The sequence below is a fragment of the Mauremys reevesii genome, linkage group 2, assembly GCF_016161935.1.
Source record: "Mauremys reevesii isolate NIE-2019 linkage group 2, ASM1616193v1, whole genome shotgun sequence".
Lineage (NCBI taxonomy): Eukaryota > Metazoa > Chordata > Testudines > Geoemydidae > Mauremys > Mauremys reevesii.
The window spans coordinates 22,762,996-22,775,778 of NC_052624.1; the positions used below are offsets into that span (position 1 = coordinate 22,762,996).

A 12,783-nucleotide genomic window follows, 5' to 3' on the forward strand; every position below is an offset into this window, starting at 1 on the left:
CCAATTTGAGGCCAAATTTATAGATTTAAAGCACTTAAGTAAACAAATTGGTACGCAGAAGTCTAAAAGAGGTATTTGAATGCTAAGTTGCTGTTTGAGCACACAAGTGTGGCACAGAATGCCCTAATTTAGAAGCCCACACATGGAAATTGAGCTCCCATCATTTAATAGTATCTTTCGTATGTGACTTGAGAATAGAAAAAAGGTTAACAAAAGGTTCCATCTCCAGTGTTCAGCACATCTGAACATCACCTAGGAAACTGCAATAATTGCATTCCAAGAGTACAGTATTAAGATTTTTTTTAAAAAAACAACAACCTGGAGTCCTAGGCAGCTTTGTCTGGTCTACATTAAAATGCAGCATGTTCAAACCAATCTCTCCACCCCATGAACGTTTATTTATTGAAGCCTTATCCCAGAAATAGACCAGTGCTCTCCCACATGCAAACCTAAGAAGATCACAGATGTGCACGAAACTAATGACAAGTAATTTATTACAACCCTTTACCGGATGCAGCTTCTTTCCCCCAGATGGTGTGTTGGGAGCACCTTCCACCCACTCACTCCTGTGGGAAGGAGTGGCCCCCAGAGACTGCTATCTAAGCCTGGACAAACCTTACTTGGTTGTGCAGTGGATGGCACAACTATTTAGGGCCAATACACAGTCTAGCCCTATACTTGCAGTCGAGTGGATGCAGCTATGCAGTCTTTAAAAATCCAGTTTTGTTCTGTACATTTTCCCCTTCTTTGTATTTTAAAAAAAATTTCAGTCACTTCTTTTAAGACAGAATTGTGTACTGTTTTTTTAAAATCTGCCTGTGCTCATCTAACTTTTACTTTCCTGAAAACTGTAACCGTTGACCTGATCTTCAAAATGTTTTAAAAGAGTTGACATTTCTTCAATATACTATACTTAAACATTACATGCTGCTGTTTCTACAAAATAAAATTATCAACTGTCTGTACCTAAAACCCTTAGTTAAATCTCAAAGTGACACACCCAGGAAGGGACTTTCTTGATACATGAAGCATTGTTTAGGTAATTACAGGCATTTCCAAGCGTCTAAAATTCTATTTCTGACTGTTAACATTCCAAACAGCTTTTGCTTTATTACAAACTTGTGCTTTGCCACATAGTTCTTGATGCAGCAATGTTAACTATTTGACATCATAAACAGCAACAGCACTTTCCTGTTGCTATAGCTGATTGTAATGACTCCTCTAAGGCTTGAATTACGGTCTGCTGAAATCAGTGGGAGTACTGAATGGACTTTGGATCAGGCCACAAGAAAACAGTTTCTCCTTAAAAGATGTTAAAAGAAAAACCTCTGTATTTTAAAGGTAGGTAGAATAACGGACATGTCCATGAACAGTAAAGTATATTCATTTATTTACAGACAGGAAATAATAGCATAAACATAATGCAAGCAAACTACTGTCGATGGCCTACAGATTTTGGCAAATCAGACAATAACCCTTGTTTTCCTTTATCATAGAATTATGAGTGTTGCTTCTTTCCTCATCTTTATTCGGACTATTATAGCTTAAAACTACCTCTGATGGGGGGAAAAATATATTTTGATGCCACTTCATGTAAAATGTTCAAGATCTTTGGTCTAAGATATATGGGAAGGATATCCATTTTGTACCATCCTAAATGTAGATTAAATGCTTTCTGATATATTTGTCTCTCAAAAACCCAAACAAACAAAAAATGCAAAAAACAGTCTGGACTATGAAAATATTCAAACATTTTGTCATGGACAACTCCTTCAAATTTGTAATTGGTTTATAGCTTGGCTCCCAGGCTTGGGGGGCAGAGGGGAACCACCCCCCAGCACTCACTGGCAGAGCAGAGCAGGCCAGGTCGCTGCACTTCCTACCACCAGCGAGTGCTGGCCCACCCCCTGCTCAGGGGAGTGGGGGCAGGGCTGGGGCAGAGCAAGGGCGGGAAGAGCAAGATGGGGGCTTTCAAGAAGGGGTGGAGTGGGGGGGCGGGGCTGGGGTGGAGCAGGGGTCTGAAGAGGTGGGACTGAGGCCATGGGGAAGACGTGGAGCAGGGGCTGGAGCAGCACGCAGCTGCGTAGGACACCAGGAAATTTGGTGCCCCAAAGTTCCTGGTGCCCTACGCAGCTGCGTACTTTGCATATGGGTAGGGATGACCCTGGTCCGACATTCTGCCCAGTTGTGGCAGGGCCTGGCCAGCCCTGGGTCTCTGGGCTTAAAGGGGGAAGCCACCCTGTTACACTGGGGAATCCTTTTTATTTTCCACAGTATTAAGGTACTGTACATGTAACACCAACAGACTACGGTCGTCATCAGATAGGATCAAACCTGGGACCTCTGGAGTTTAATGTATGAGTCTATACTGCATGAGCTAAAAGACACATCTCTTTTAGCCAAGGCTGTATAGCAGGCTCATCAATCGCTAGTTCAGGGGTTCTCAGAACAAATGTTTTGGTGGCCTCAGAGTGTGGCCACCAACTCTGGATGGTGACCGCTCTCGCATCTTTTCCTAAAATACTTAATTAGCTTTAGGAAAACCAAATAAATATGCACATATACACGCCCAAATCACTGTAGTTTATTTATTGCTAGCTAGTAAGTCTGTTGTAAAAAGTGATATTAACAAACATAAAAGTATCACTTTTCACAGAAGGCTTACTCAGCCTGGGCAAGCCTGGGAACAAATTAAGCTTGGACGGGGGGGTTGGGGTAGGCAGTAGGTGCGAGGGGTGATGGAGTTGGGGGGACCTGTGGAAACAGTGGGAGGCCAGAGCCTGAAGCCCCGTAGCCAGAGCCCAAAGCCCCGTGGCTTGGAGATGGGGATGGAGTCTAAGATTGTGTGGCCAGAGCCCAAGACTTAGGGTTGCCAATCCTCCCGGATTGGCTGAGAGTCTCATGGAATCGGCCTCAATCTCCCAGCTGCTATTGTAAGCAATCCGGGAGATTTTAATGGGCCAAAAGTCCAGTTGGCAGCGCAGCAGGGCTACGGTAGGCTCCCTACCTGCCCTGGCTCCACGTGGCTCCTGGAAGCGTCCGGTGTGGCTGGTCCCTAGGCGTAGGGGCGGTCAGCGGCAGGGGTCTTTGCGTGCTGCCCCCACCCTGAGAGCCGACTCCACAGCTCCCACTGGCCAGGAACCACTGGTTTTATTAGATCAGAGGAAAGATTTTCTGTGGTCAGAACAAGAGTTGAATGCTTGGGATTTCACTCTCTTAAAAAAATATGAGTGTGATCACAGAATCACCGCAGGGCCGGAAGGGACCTCGAAGTCGTCATGTCCAGCAGCCCTCTGCACTATGGTAGGGCCAAGTAAACCCAGACTATCCATCACAGCTGTTTGTCCAACCTGTTTTTAAAAACTTCCAATGATGGGGATTCCACAACATTTGTTGAAAGCCTATTTGAGAGCTTAACTACCCTTACAATTAGAAAGTTTTTCCTACTATGTCACCTTAATCTCCTTTGCTGCAGTTTAAACCCATTACTTCTTGTCCTTCTTTCAGTGGACAGGTGAACAATTGATTACCACCCTCTTTATAACAGCCCTTAACATATTTGAAAACGGTTATCTCATCAGTCTCCGTCCCATTCCTTATGCATCTTATACTCATGTTTGCTTTTTTGACTACAGTTGCGCATATTGAGCTGAGGTCTTCACTGAACTGTCTAAAATGACACTCAAATCTCTTTTTTTGGGTTGATTGCTCCCAAGTAAAGGCACTGGATGCCAATCTTTAGCCTCAAGTCAGTTTTTACAGCTGACTATAAACTCCAGGAAACAGGCATTAATAACATTTGCCTGACACAACCTGATGTGTTGGATAGTATAATGGGTTTGATGCTTGTGTGAATCCAAGTCTGGAGGCTCTCCTTGACAAAACTATTTATGTTCACCCTGACTCATAAGTTCCATAATGGCTTGTCTGCAAAATATAACCATTTTACACCACTTCCCGTGTATGTCATATACATCACAGTAAGTGCGTAAGTGTCCTACATGGATCTGCAATATCTTCTGTATAACTAATTTTACAAAATGCTTTTCCCACGGGGCTTGTAATGTCAGCAACAGCTCCGCGTCATCTTTAAGTTTAAGTAGTTTAACTTATTTATGCTTTAAACATTTGATGTTCTTACAACATTGCCTGCTTTCCTGTGCCTCCCATTCCTCTGATTTTGAACAGCAATAATATGGAAACTCTGTCTCCTCAAGTTTCTGGGATGCTACTTCTTCAGTGTTGCAGTTAGAAGCCATGCTACTTCAAAACACTTATCTTATTGAAGCAGGATACTTTGAATACCCTTACATATATTTACATTGCCCAGTTTTTAATTCAGTAGCATACAGCTGCATCTCCTGAGGAGTATAAACACATATGTTCCAGAATGTAAGTTGAGGGGGACAAGTAAAAGAAAATGTTACAGAATTAAAGGGATCCACTATCAAGAGGGAAATCATGTTTCATAATTCCCTATAGAATGGAAGGTTTGCGTAATTACTGAAAGAATTAACTTCTGACTACTTTTTGCAACTATTTCTGTTCCAAAAACAACAAAAATAACAAGCATGCACACAGCTCATCAAACCTCCCTCCCCCTCAAAACATTTTTGTTCCTCTTCTCTGGACTTTCTCCAATTTTTCCACATCTTTGCTGACATGTGGTGCTCAGAACTGGACATAATACTCTAGCTGAGGCCTACTCAGTGTGGAGTAGAGCGGAAGACTGATTTCTCGTGTCTTGTTTACAACGCTCCTGCTAATACAGCCCAGAATGAGCATAATATTGTGGTCCACTATGACCCTCATATCCCTTTCTGCAGTACTCCTTCCTAGGCAGTCATTTCCCATTTTGTATGTGTGCAATTGATTGTCCCTTCCTAAGTGGAGTGCTTTGCATTTGTCCTTATTGAATTTCATCCTATTTACTTCAGACCATTTCTCCAGGCTGTCCAGACCATTCTGAATTTTAATCCTATCCTCCAAAGCACTTGCAATCTTTCCAGCTTGGTATTGTTCACAAACTTTATAAATGTACTCTCTATGCCATTATCTAAATCATTGATGAAGATACTGAACAGAACTGGACCCAGAAATGATCCCTGTGGGACCCAACTTAAGATGCCCTTCCAGCTTGACTGTACTCTCTGGGAGCAGTTTTCCAAATAGTTATGCACCCACCTTACAGTAGCTCCATCTAGCTACTATACTGTACAGGCAGTCCTCAACTTTACCATGTTCAAGTTACGGTGAATGGCACTTATAAATTGTCATTGTGTTTCGACTTTATGACACTCAATCCGGCATTGTTCCTATGGTTAATTTGAGTTACGATGTTTTTGACTTAGGATGCGATTTTCAGGAACAAATTGTGTCGTAAGTCCGAGGACTGGCTCTCTTTCCCTAGTTTGTTTATGAAAAGGTCATGTGAGACAATATCAAAAGTCTTACTAAAGTCAAGATATACACATCTACCATTTGCTCCCACCCACAAGGCTCATTACCCTGTCAAAGAAAGTTATTAGATTGTTTTCACACAATTTGTTCTTGACAAATCCATGTTGACTGTTACTTATCACCTTATTATCTTTTAGATGTTTGCAAACTGATTGCTTAATTATTTGCTCCATTATCTTTCCGGGTACTGAAGTTAAGCTGACTGGTCTGTAATTCCCCGGGTTGTCCTTATTTCCCTTTTTATAGATTCTCACTCTATTTGAACTGGAATCTCTCCCAGTTTCCACCACTCTTCAAAGATCAATCGCTAATGGCTCAGGTATCTCCTCAGTCTGTTCTCTGAGTATTCTAGGACAGGGCTTCTCAACCTTTTTTCTTTCTTAGGCTCCCCCAACATGCTATAAAAATTCCATGGCCCAGCTATGCCACCACAACTGTTTTCTGCATATAAAAGCCAGGGCTGGTGTGACAGGGTATCAAGGAGGGAAATTGCCCAGAGCCCCACAGCATAGGGGGCAACACGAAGGTAAGTTGCTGAGGTTTTGGCTTCAGTCGCAGGTGGCAGGGCTTGGGGCCCCAGGCTGCAGTCCCGGCTGGCAGGACTTCAGCTTTCTGCCCTGGGCCCTAGCAATCTAATGCCAGCCATGCTTGGTGGACCCCCTGAAACCTGCTCGCGCCCCCTCCCCCCCCACCAGGGGGCCCCAGACCCCTGGTTGAGAATCACCGTTCTAGGATGTGTTTCAATGGGACCTGGTGACTTGAAGATATCTAACTTGTCTAAGTCATTTTTAACTTGTTCTTTCCCTATGATAGCCTCTGATCCTACTTCATCTTCACTGTTATTCACTATGTTAGACGTCCAATTGCTACTAAACTTTTCAGTGAAAACCAAAACAAAAAAGTCATTTAGCACTTCTGCCATTTCTACGTTTTCTGTTATTGTTTTCCCCCCACATTGGGTAATAGACTACCCTGTCCTTGGCCTTCCTCTTGCTTCTAATGTATTTGTAGAATGTTTTCCTGTTACCCTCTATGTCTCTAGCTAGTTTAATCTCATTGTATGCCTTGGACTTTCTAAATATGTCCCTACATACTTGTGTTAATTGCTTATATTCTTCATCCTTTGTAATTTGACCTAGTTTCCACTTTTTTCCACTTTGGTTAAGCCAGGGTGATCTCTTGCCATACTTCCTGTCCTTTTGTCTTATTTGAATGTGTCCTATCCAAATGCTCATCAGCTTCCTTTTGCCAAAAACAAAACAAAACAAAAAAACTGTTTAACCCATAAGACACATTTTAACTCTTATACTTGTAAAATGCTGAAAAGGATGTAAACACGTAGATCAGAGAATATTTAAGTTTCATATGGAATCTATTTTGCTTGCATAATGAAGACAACTTCGGCTAGAGTTGAACTAAAGGTGAAAAACTCTGGCAAATTCATGTGTACATATGTTACAGTGTGAGCGTGGGCATCTCAGAATCAAACAGTCAAACAAAGCTTATAATACAGCTCTTCACAGTACCACTTTTCCCTCTTTCTTTTGCTTTAACTGGTATTCACCCCAGGAAAAAGGTGAATACACTTTCACTGCACCTTACTCAAGACTAGAACAGTTCAGTTTTACTCATAATAATGATATATAGGGAACAATATAATGCATGAGCAAAATACACTGGGTATTAATTAATACTTATTGTTTTGAGCCATCCACTATTTTAATGGGATGAATTGTTGGGAAGTAAGAGGTTTGCAGCTACTATCTGCGCCCTCTGATTAATGCCCCCACTGTAGCAGAACACCATCTGCACAAATGAAAATATGAAAGAACAGCTTGCTGGAAGTTGTAAAGACAGCACTGCAATACAAGAAGTACATCTGACTAGCTGTAAAAAGCAAAGGAGGGGAGACTTCCCGTTTTACTGGTTGTAAGTTCATTAAGGGAGGTGAACCATAACATTCACAAACATATTAAATATACATGTGAAGGGCAGATTGTCACTGACCCCAGTGTGGATGGCATGTGTGAGGACTGGCACGTGGACCCCTTCTGCCTCTCTCACCATGCACACTGCATGAGGGCTAGGGACAGTTACAGTCCCTGCACTTGATTAGTGTAGGGCTGGCTCCTTTTGCACAATCGAAGAGTGGGGAGGAGCCATGTACTGATGCAATCTATCCATACGATCTTACAGAGCCATCCCTGGGGACAATGCACTGTGTGCACTCCCCCTGCTTATTGGAGAGCTGGGGGAGGGATTTTTATTTAAAGCCTCTGAAAAGAGGCTGTAAAAATGACATCACAAAGTACTAGGCTCATGGTCTTCGATATGTTTAGTTTTCAGGTAAGAAATTGTTTTTCCTGACTTCCACACATGGAAACTCAACCTGAGATAAGGAAGTCAAGAGCTTTCTTGGTTTTAGCATCAGCACTGATACCTGTAGTAAAGATTCCACGTTCAGAACATAGATGTTGCTTCAGCAAGGCACTTAATCATGTTCATAACTTGAAGTGCATGCTTAAGTCCATCCACATTCAGCAAAGCACTTAATTGACTTCAGTGGAACTTAATCACATACTTAACTGGTCTGTAAAATTAGGGACTTTAATAATTCTGCACCTGATTTTCAATAAAACTTTACTGTACCCAATTTCCACAAGCTGAAATGTGTGCCTGTTTTGAGCACACATCACCACGCTTCTATTTTTACACTATTGCTTATTTAACTATAACTATACTTTTAAGATTTTAGTTTCCTAATATTTTCTTTATAATGTAATGCAATTATTAGAATATGCACTTTCCCTTTCAGACATACGGTAACAGTGAAATAAATCCAGCTGATCCATGTCAGAACTCATATGAGACCATAATAAACCGGTACTGTATCAGCCACTGATAACCCAATCTACAGAAAGGCACCAGGAAGGAATGTTCCATGTGCATTTCAGAAAAAAACCTTGATTTTTCCTGTTATCCTATTGCCTATTCAGGCCAGATGAGTATTGAAGAATAAAATTGTCTGCAAACATTTAGGGGTACTTGTAAACAGAATTTTGCTTTGCGTAAGTTCTACCCCATTTGTATTCACTTTTCGTGAACACTCATGTAAGCAAAGTATTGTTCACTCCATGTTCATGTAAAGCAAAATTCAGGCTGATGGCTGAGGTTTGTTTAATGATGAAGCAAAATACACTTCAGGCGAAATCAGCAGATCATCCTATCAGGAGACGGAAATAACATGTGATTTAGGTGACCAAATATACTTATCTGAATATATGTGTTTTAGTAAATTATGTTCATATGCCTGAGCTACGTTGAAAAACATAGTGCATACATCTAATTAACAACCATGAACTAATGAGGACCCAATCCTCAGACCACTGAAGTGGATGGCAAAGCACCCATTGACTTCAGCAGGAGCAGGATTGAGCCCTACTGATCACCTGTGTAATTCTTACACATGGTGAGGAGAAGTTCGTCTCATGGGTAATCCAGTGAAGGTGGTAAGGAAGGATGGTCAAGTGGTTTGGAACCAAGCCAAGGACTTTGTGTTCAAGTCCCTGCTCTGACACAGACTTCCTGTGTAAATTTAGGCAAATCACTTCACATCTCTCTGCTTCGGTTCCCCATCTGTGAAACTGGGGTAACAGTACTTCCTCCCCCCCCCCAAACACACACACACACACACACAGGGATGTTGTGAGGTGCTCAGCTACTACCATAAGGGGGCCATATATGTACCATTGACAGGTGATGTGGTGTGGTGTATGAATAAGGGATACACAATTGGGCCCTAAGAAATAAAGCAGAAATTAAAGAACAGTGAATCCAACTTCTGCCAATGGGTTAGATTTTAATAGTCATGAAAAAATGCTTTGTGAGACAAATGAGTTTGATAATTATTTACTTGTATTTGGAAGGTTGTTAGTAGAAGGTGCAGGGGGGGAACCCTCACAAATCGGTGACTGAAGTCTGAAAAATGCATTGATATAATTTCCGTCAGACATCAGAAAAATCTGCCCGTCTGGCTCCTCTGATATTATGTTTGATGCTGCCAGGAATAAAAAATAGTAAGTAAAGCTACCCAGTGCATGAAACACCCACACTCCCTTGCCTTCTCATAACAGTGTCTATCTTCCATACACACCAACCAAGGCCTGCCCTGCAGCTGGCCACTTCCTCCAGAGCCCCAACCACATGCTCTTTCAAAGAAGGGGCATCCATCACCTTAGGGGAAGGTGCAGAGATGCCACTTTCACTTCCCTTCCCCATGCACCAGTGGGTATCTGCACTTCTTCTAGCCTTTCTGTGCTTACTGTAAAAGCAGTGAGGGTTACAGAGCCAGCTATTGCTGAAGAGCAGTTTCCTAAAAATCCAACACTTTATGAAAACACAGCTCATTATTCCAACTGATAGGACACACCAAGATTATAAATGACAAACTACTTGTTATAACTGGGAGGTAAAGTGCCAACATGACACTGTTTGCATAGTGATCTCATGCTGTCTATAGTAAATATGGAACGTTAAAGTACCCTTTTGCTAGACATTTCAGATACAGCACTGATGGACTACAGCTGTTCCCACTTATATTAACTGCCAGCAGCGTTAATGAAATGTGATCGCCTAAGCTGTAGAATAAAACTCTAGGAACAATCCTCTACTGGCAAAGGATGCATTCAAATGTACACTCTTTGGGGCACAGACCATCTTTTTATTTTGTTTGTATAGCACCTAGCATATGAGGGGTCTTCTTGGCATTGGCACATACGAATAATTAATAATAGATTGTTAGGTATTTAGTAGACAGACACCTAGGTACTTACAAGGCCCCCCGTCACTGTGGTGTTTGCTTCCCTAGTTTATGTGATTCTACGATATTTCTCGTTTTCTCCACATTCCCACCACCACCACCACCGATAAAGCTTCCAAAGCACTTGGGGGAAGGGAAACCTCACAAAAACAACAGTTTAGGCCTTGACTATATTGGGTATTTGCCCCAATTACAGCCATCAGTGTAGCTGAACCAGTACCCTAATGGAGACAGGCAAAGCTGCTGTCTGGGATTACTGGAGCAAATAGCAGCTTTGCCAATCTAAATTAAGGGTTTGCACTGGACAGCTACACCAGTGGCTGTAATCGGGGAAAATCCACAGTCTAGATGAGGCTTTACACACCTCCCAGTAACAAGTGTTTCTGGTACGCTCACTGCCAGCTCACTCCGTAGTGTGCAGATACATGGCATGATGGAACCAGTGCTGCCTCCATATGTAGTGTCCCTTGGCATGACAAAAAGGCTTTACTATCCACTCTGAGAGTGAGCTCCTTCCTCCCTGGCAGGGCCCGCATCATCAGTGACACAGTAAATATAACTCTGTCTCAGGAGGTAATTACCATCTACCTGTCTGATGTTTGTAGAAAGGAGATGCCCTTTCCTGTAGAAAGCTCTTTCAGGGGAAGAGGACAATGTCCAGATTAGCAGACAGAGAAGCACATAAGAAGGTCAGCTTCCTATTCTGCTGTCACATGTCCTTCTTGTGTCACAATGTCCTAACATTCTGTTATTATACATTATAGTAGACCCCACATGCTCCAGTCAGAGTTGGGGCCCCACCCTGCTGGACATTACTCAAACACATAGTAAAAGGCAGCTTCTGCCCTGAAGAGCTTCCAGTTAAGGCCCCAATCCTGCAATATGATGCACACAAGCAGACTCTACACTGGTGAGGAGCCCCACTGAAGTCAATACTAATAAAGACATGACGTAAATGGGTGTAACAAGCAAAAACAGAGCAGATGCACAAAGGCAGACATGGATAGCCGTGACAGGAAAATATGGTTATACAGATTTGCTAAGAGCACAATGTTAGTTTGCAATTACCAAATTACATGAAAATACTACCACATTTCATCAGAAGATTAGCATTTTGTGACACATGGTGCAAAGTGATATTTTGTGGACTTTTAAGGTAAGGGTTTGATCCATGAATGCCTTGAAAGTAAAGGCTTATCCAGTAAAACACAAGGATAATGCTGAAAATACCAGGATTGCTGGCAATATTGAAAGGCGCCCTGAGTGTAAATACAGTCATATAAAAAAATTGATATAGAATATCATTTTGCCCAGGAAATGAAGCTCACTTCTGAAGCTAAAACGGCCAGAAAAAATAATTTACCTTCCTCAAACCTTGATGAGCTGAAGCACATTTTGCTGCAATTTTATCACCCTGAGACAGAGAAAGCAGAAGACAAGAATTTCCTACCAAATGTTTGGTGCTCAATTTTCACTGACACTACAGCCGGCTAATTTAAATACTAAGAGCTGAAGCCAATTAGTCTAGACTTGAGTATCTGAGGGGTCAGAATTTAGGTTAACAAATGCTGCATAATATTATCTGAACAATAAAGAACAGACTTACTACAAAGGATGGATCCCACGTCTGCCCATTAAACTGTAAAACAGGTGCAAAGAGAGTATGTGGGAGAGGTGAATTTATCCCTCCCCTAAATGGCAGCATAAAATAAAATTAGAATGTAAAATTTGGGGGTGTCTCTCAGGCCAGTTTTTAATTACATGCTTAGCAGCATCTTTGCATATAATCATTACTTCAGCCTCTTCATTTGGCATCTACATATTCTTTTGTACCACAATCAAAGAACAAAGGTCAAATCCTGCTGAAAGTTAATTCGGGCACTAGAATTGAAAATAGCTATTTTGGTGGAGGATTGGATTAGTTACACACACACACACACACTTTGAACTGTCTGCGTAACCTGCTTGAAATTATGGCTACTTATTAAATCAGATCTTTGTGGTGCAGCACGGAAGGCACTTGAAGAACACAGGTGAATCACTATAAAGTTTGAGGAGAAATTCCAAGAATATAGGTCTCCATTTGAATGGGTGGGTCCCAAGAGGTAGGGTGAGATGGACAAGTTTCTCTCTCAAACTAAGTTGTTGATTGGCTCTAGCAGGCAAATAAAAAGGGAACTTTTGTGACTGACACATCGGTAACCCTCCAATACTTTGATCAGCTGATCTCCTCCTCTTGCTTTACAGAAAATGATTTAGGACCACAACTAGGAGCCAGAGTGCATACCCGCTCCCTGCTCAGCACCTCAGACAACTTGCCCTGCCCTTTCTCTCTTGACAGTTGTGGGGTACGATCAGGAACTCAGGAAAGAACACCAGTGTTCTGGGGAAATGTTAACACAGGTAGAAGTACAATTGTGCCAGAGATTTTACAATTATTACTGACTAGTATGCTCAGGGGAATCTTCTAACTGCTTACCTTTGGGATCTAGGAAGGAATTTCC

General features: G+C 42.0%; 1 protein-coding gene and 1 long non-coding RNA gene across 8 annotated transcripts in view; both read right to left on the reverse strand.

Moving 5' to 3' along the window:
* Positions 1-12,783, reverse strand: part of DIP2C (disco interacting protein 2 homolog C) — a 474,517-nt gene that overhangs the window by 269,795 nt on the left and 191,939 nt on the right. The gene's annotated exons all lie outside the window — the stretch shown is intronic.
* LOC120398026 lies at positions 9,300-10,975 on the reverse strand. The gene is made up of 2 exons (XR_005594142.1): positions 10,861-10,975; positions 9,300-9,517 (listed from the first exon to the last, which is right to left on the reverse strand). It is a non-coding gene; the product is annotated as an uncharacterized LOC120398026 (long non-coding RNA).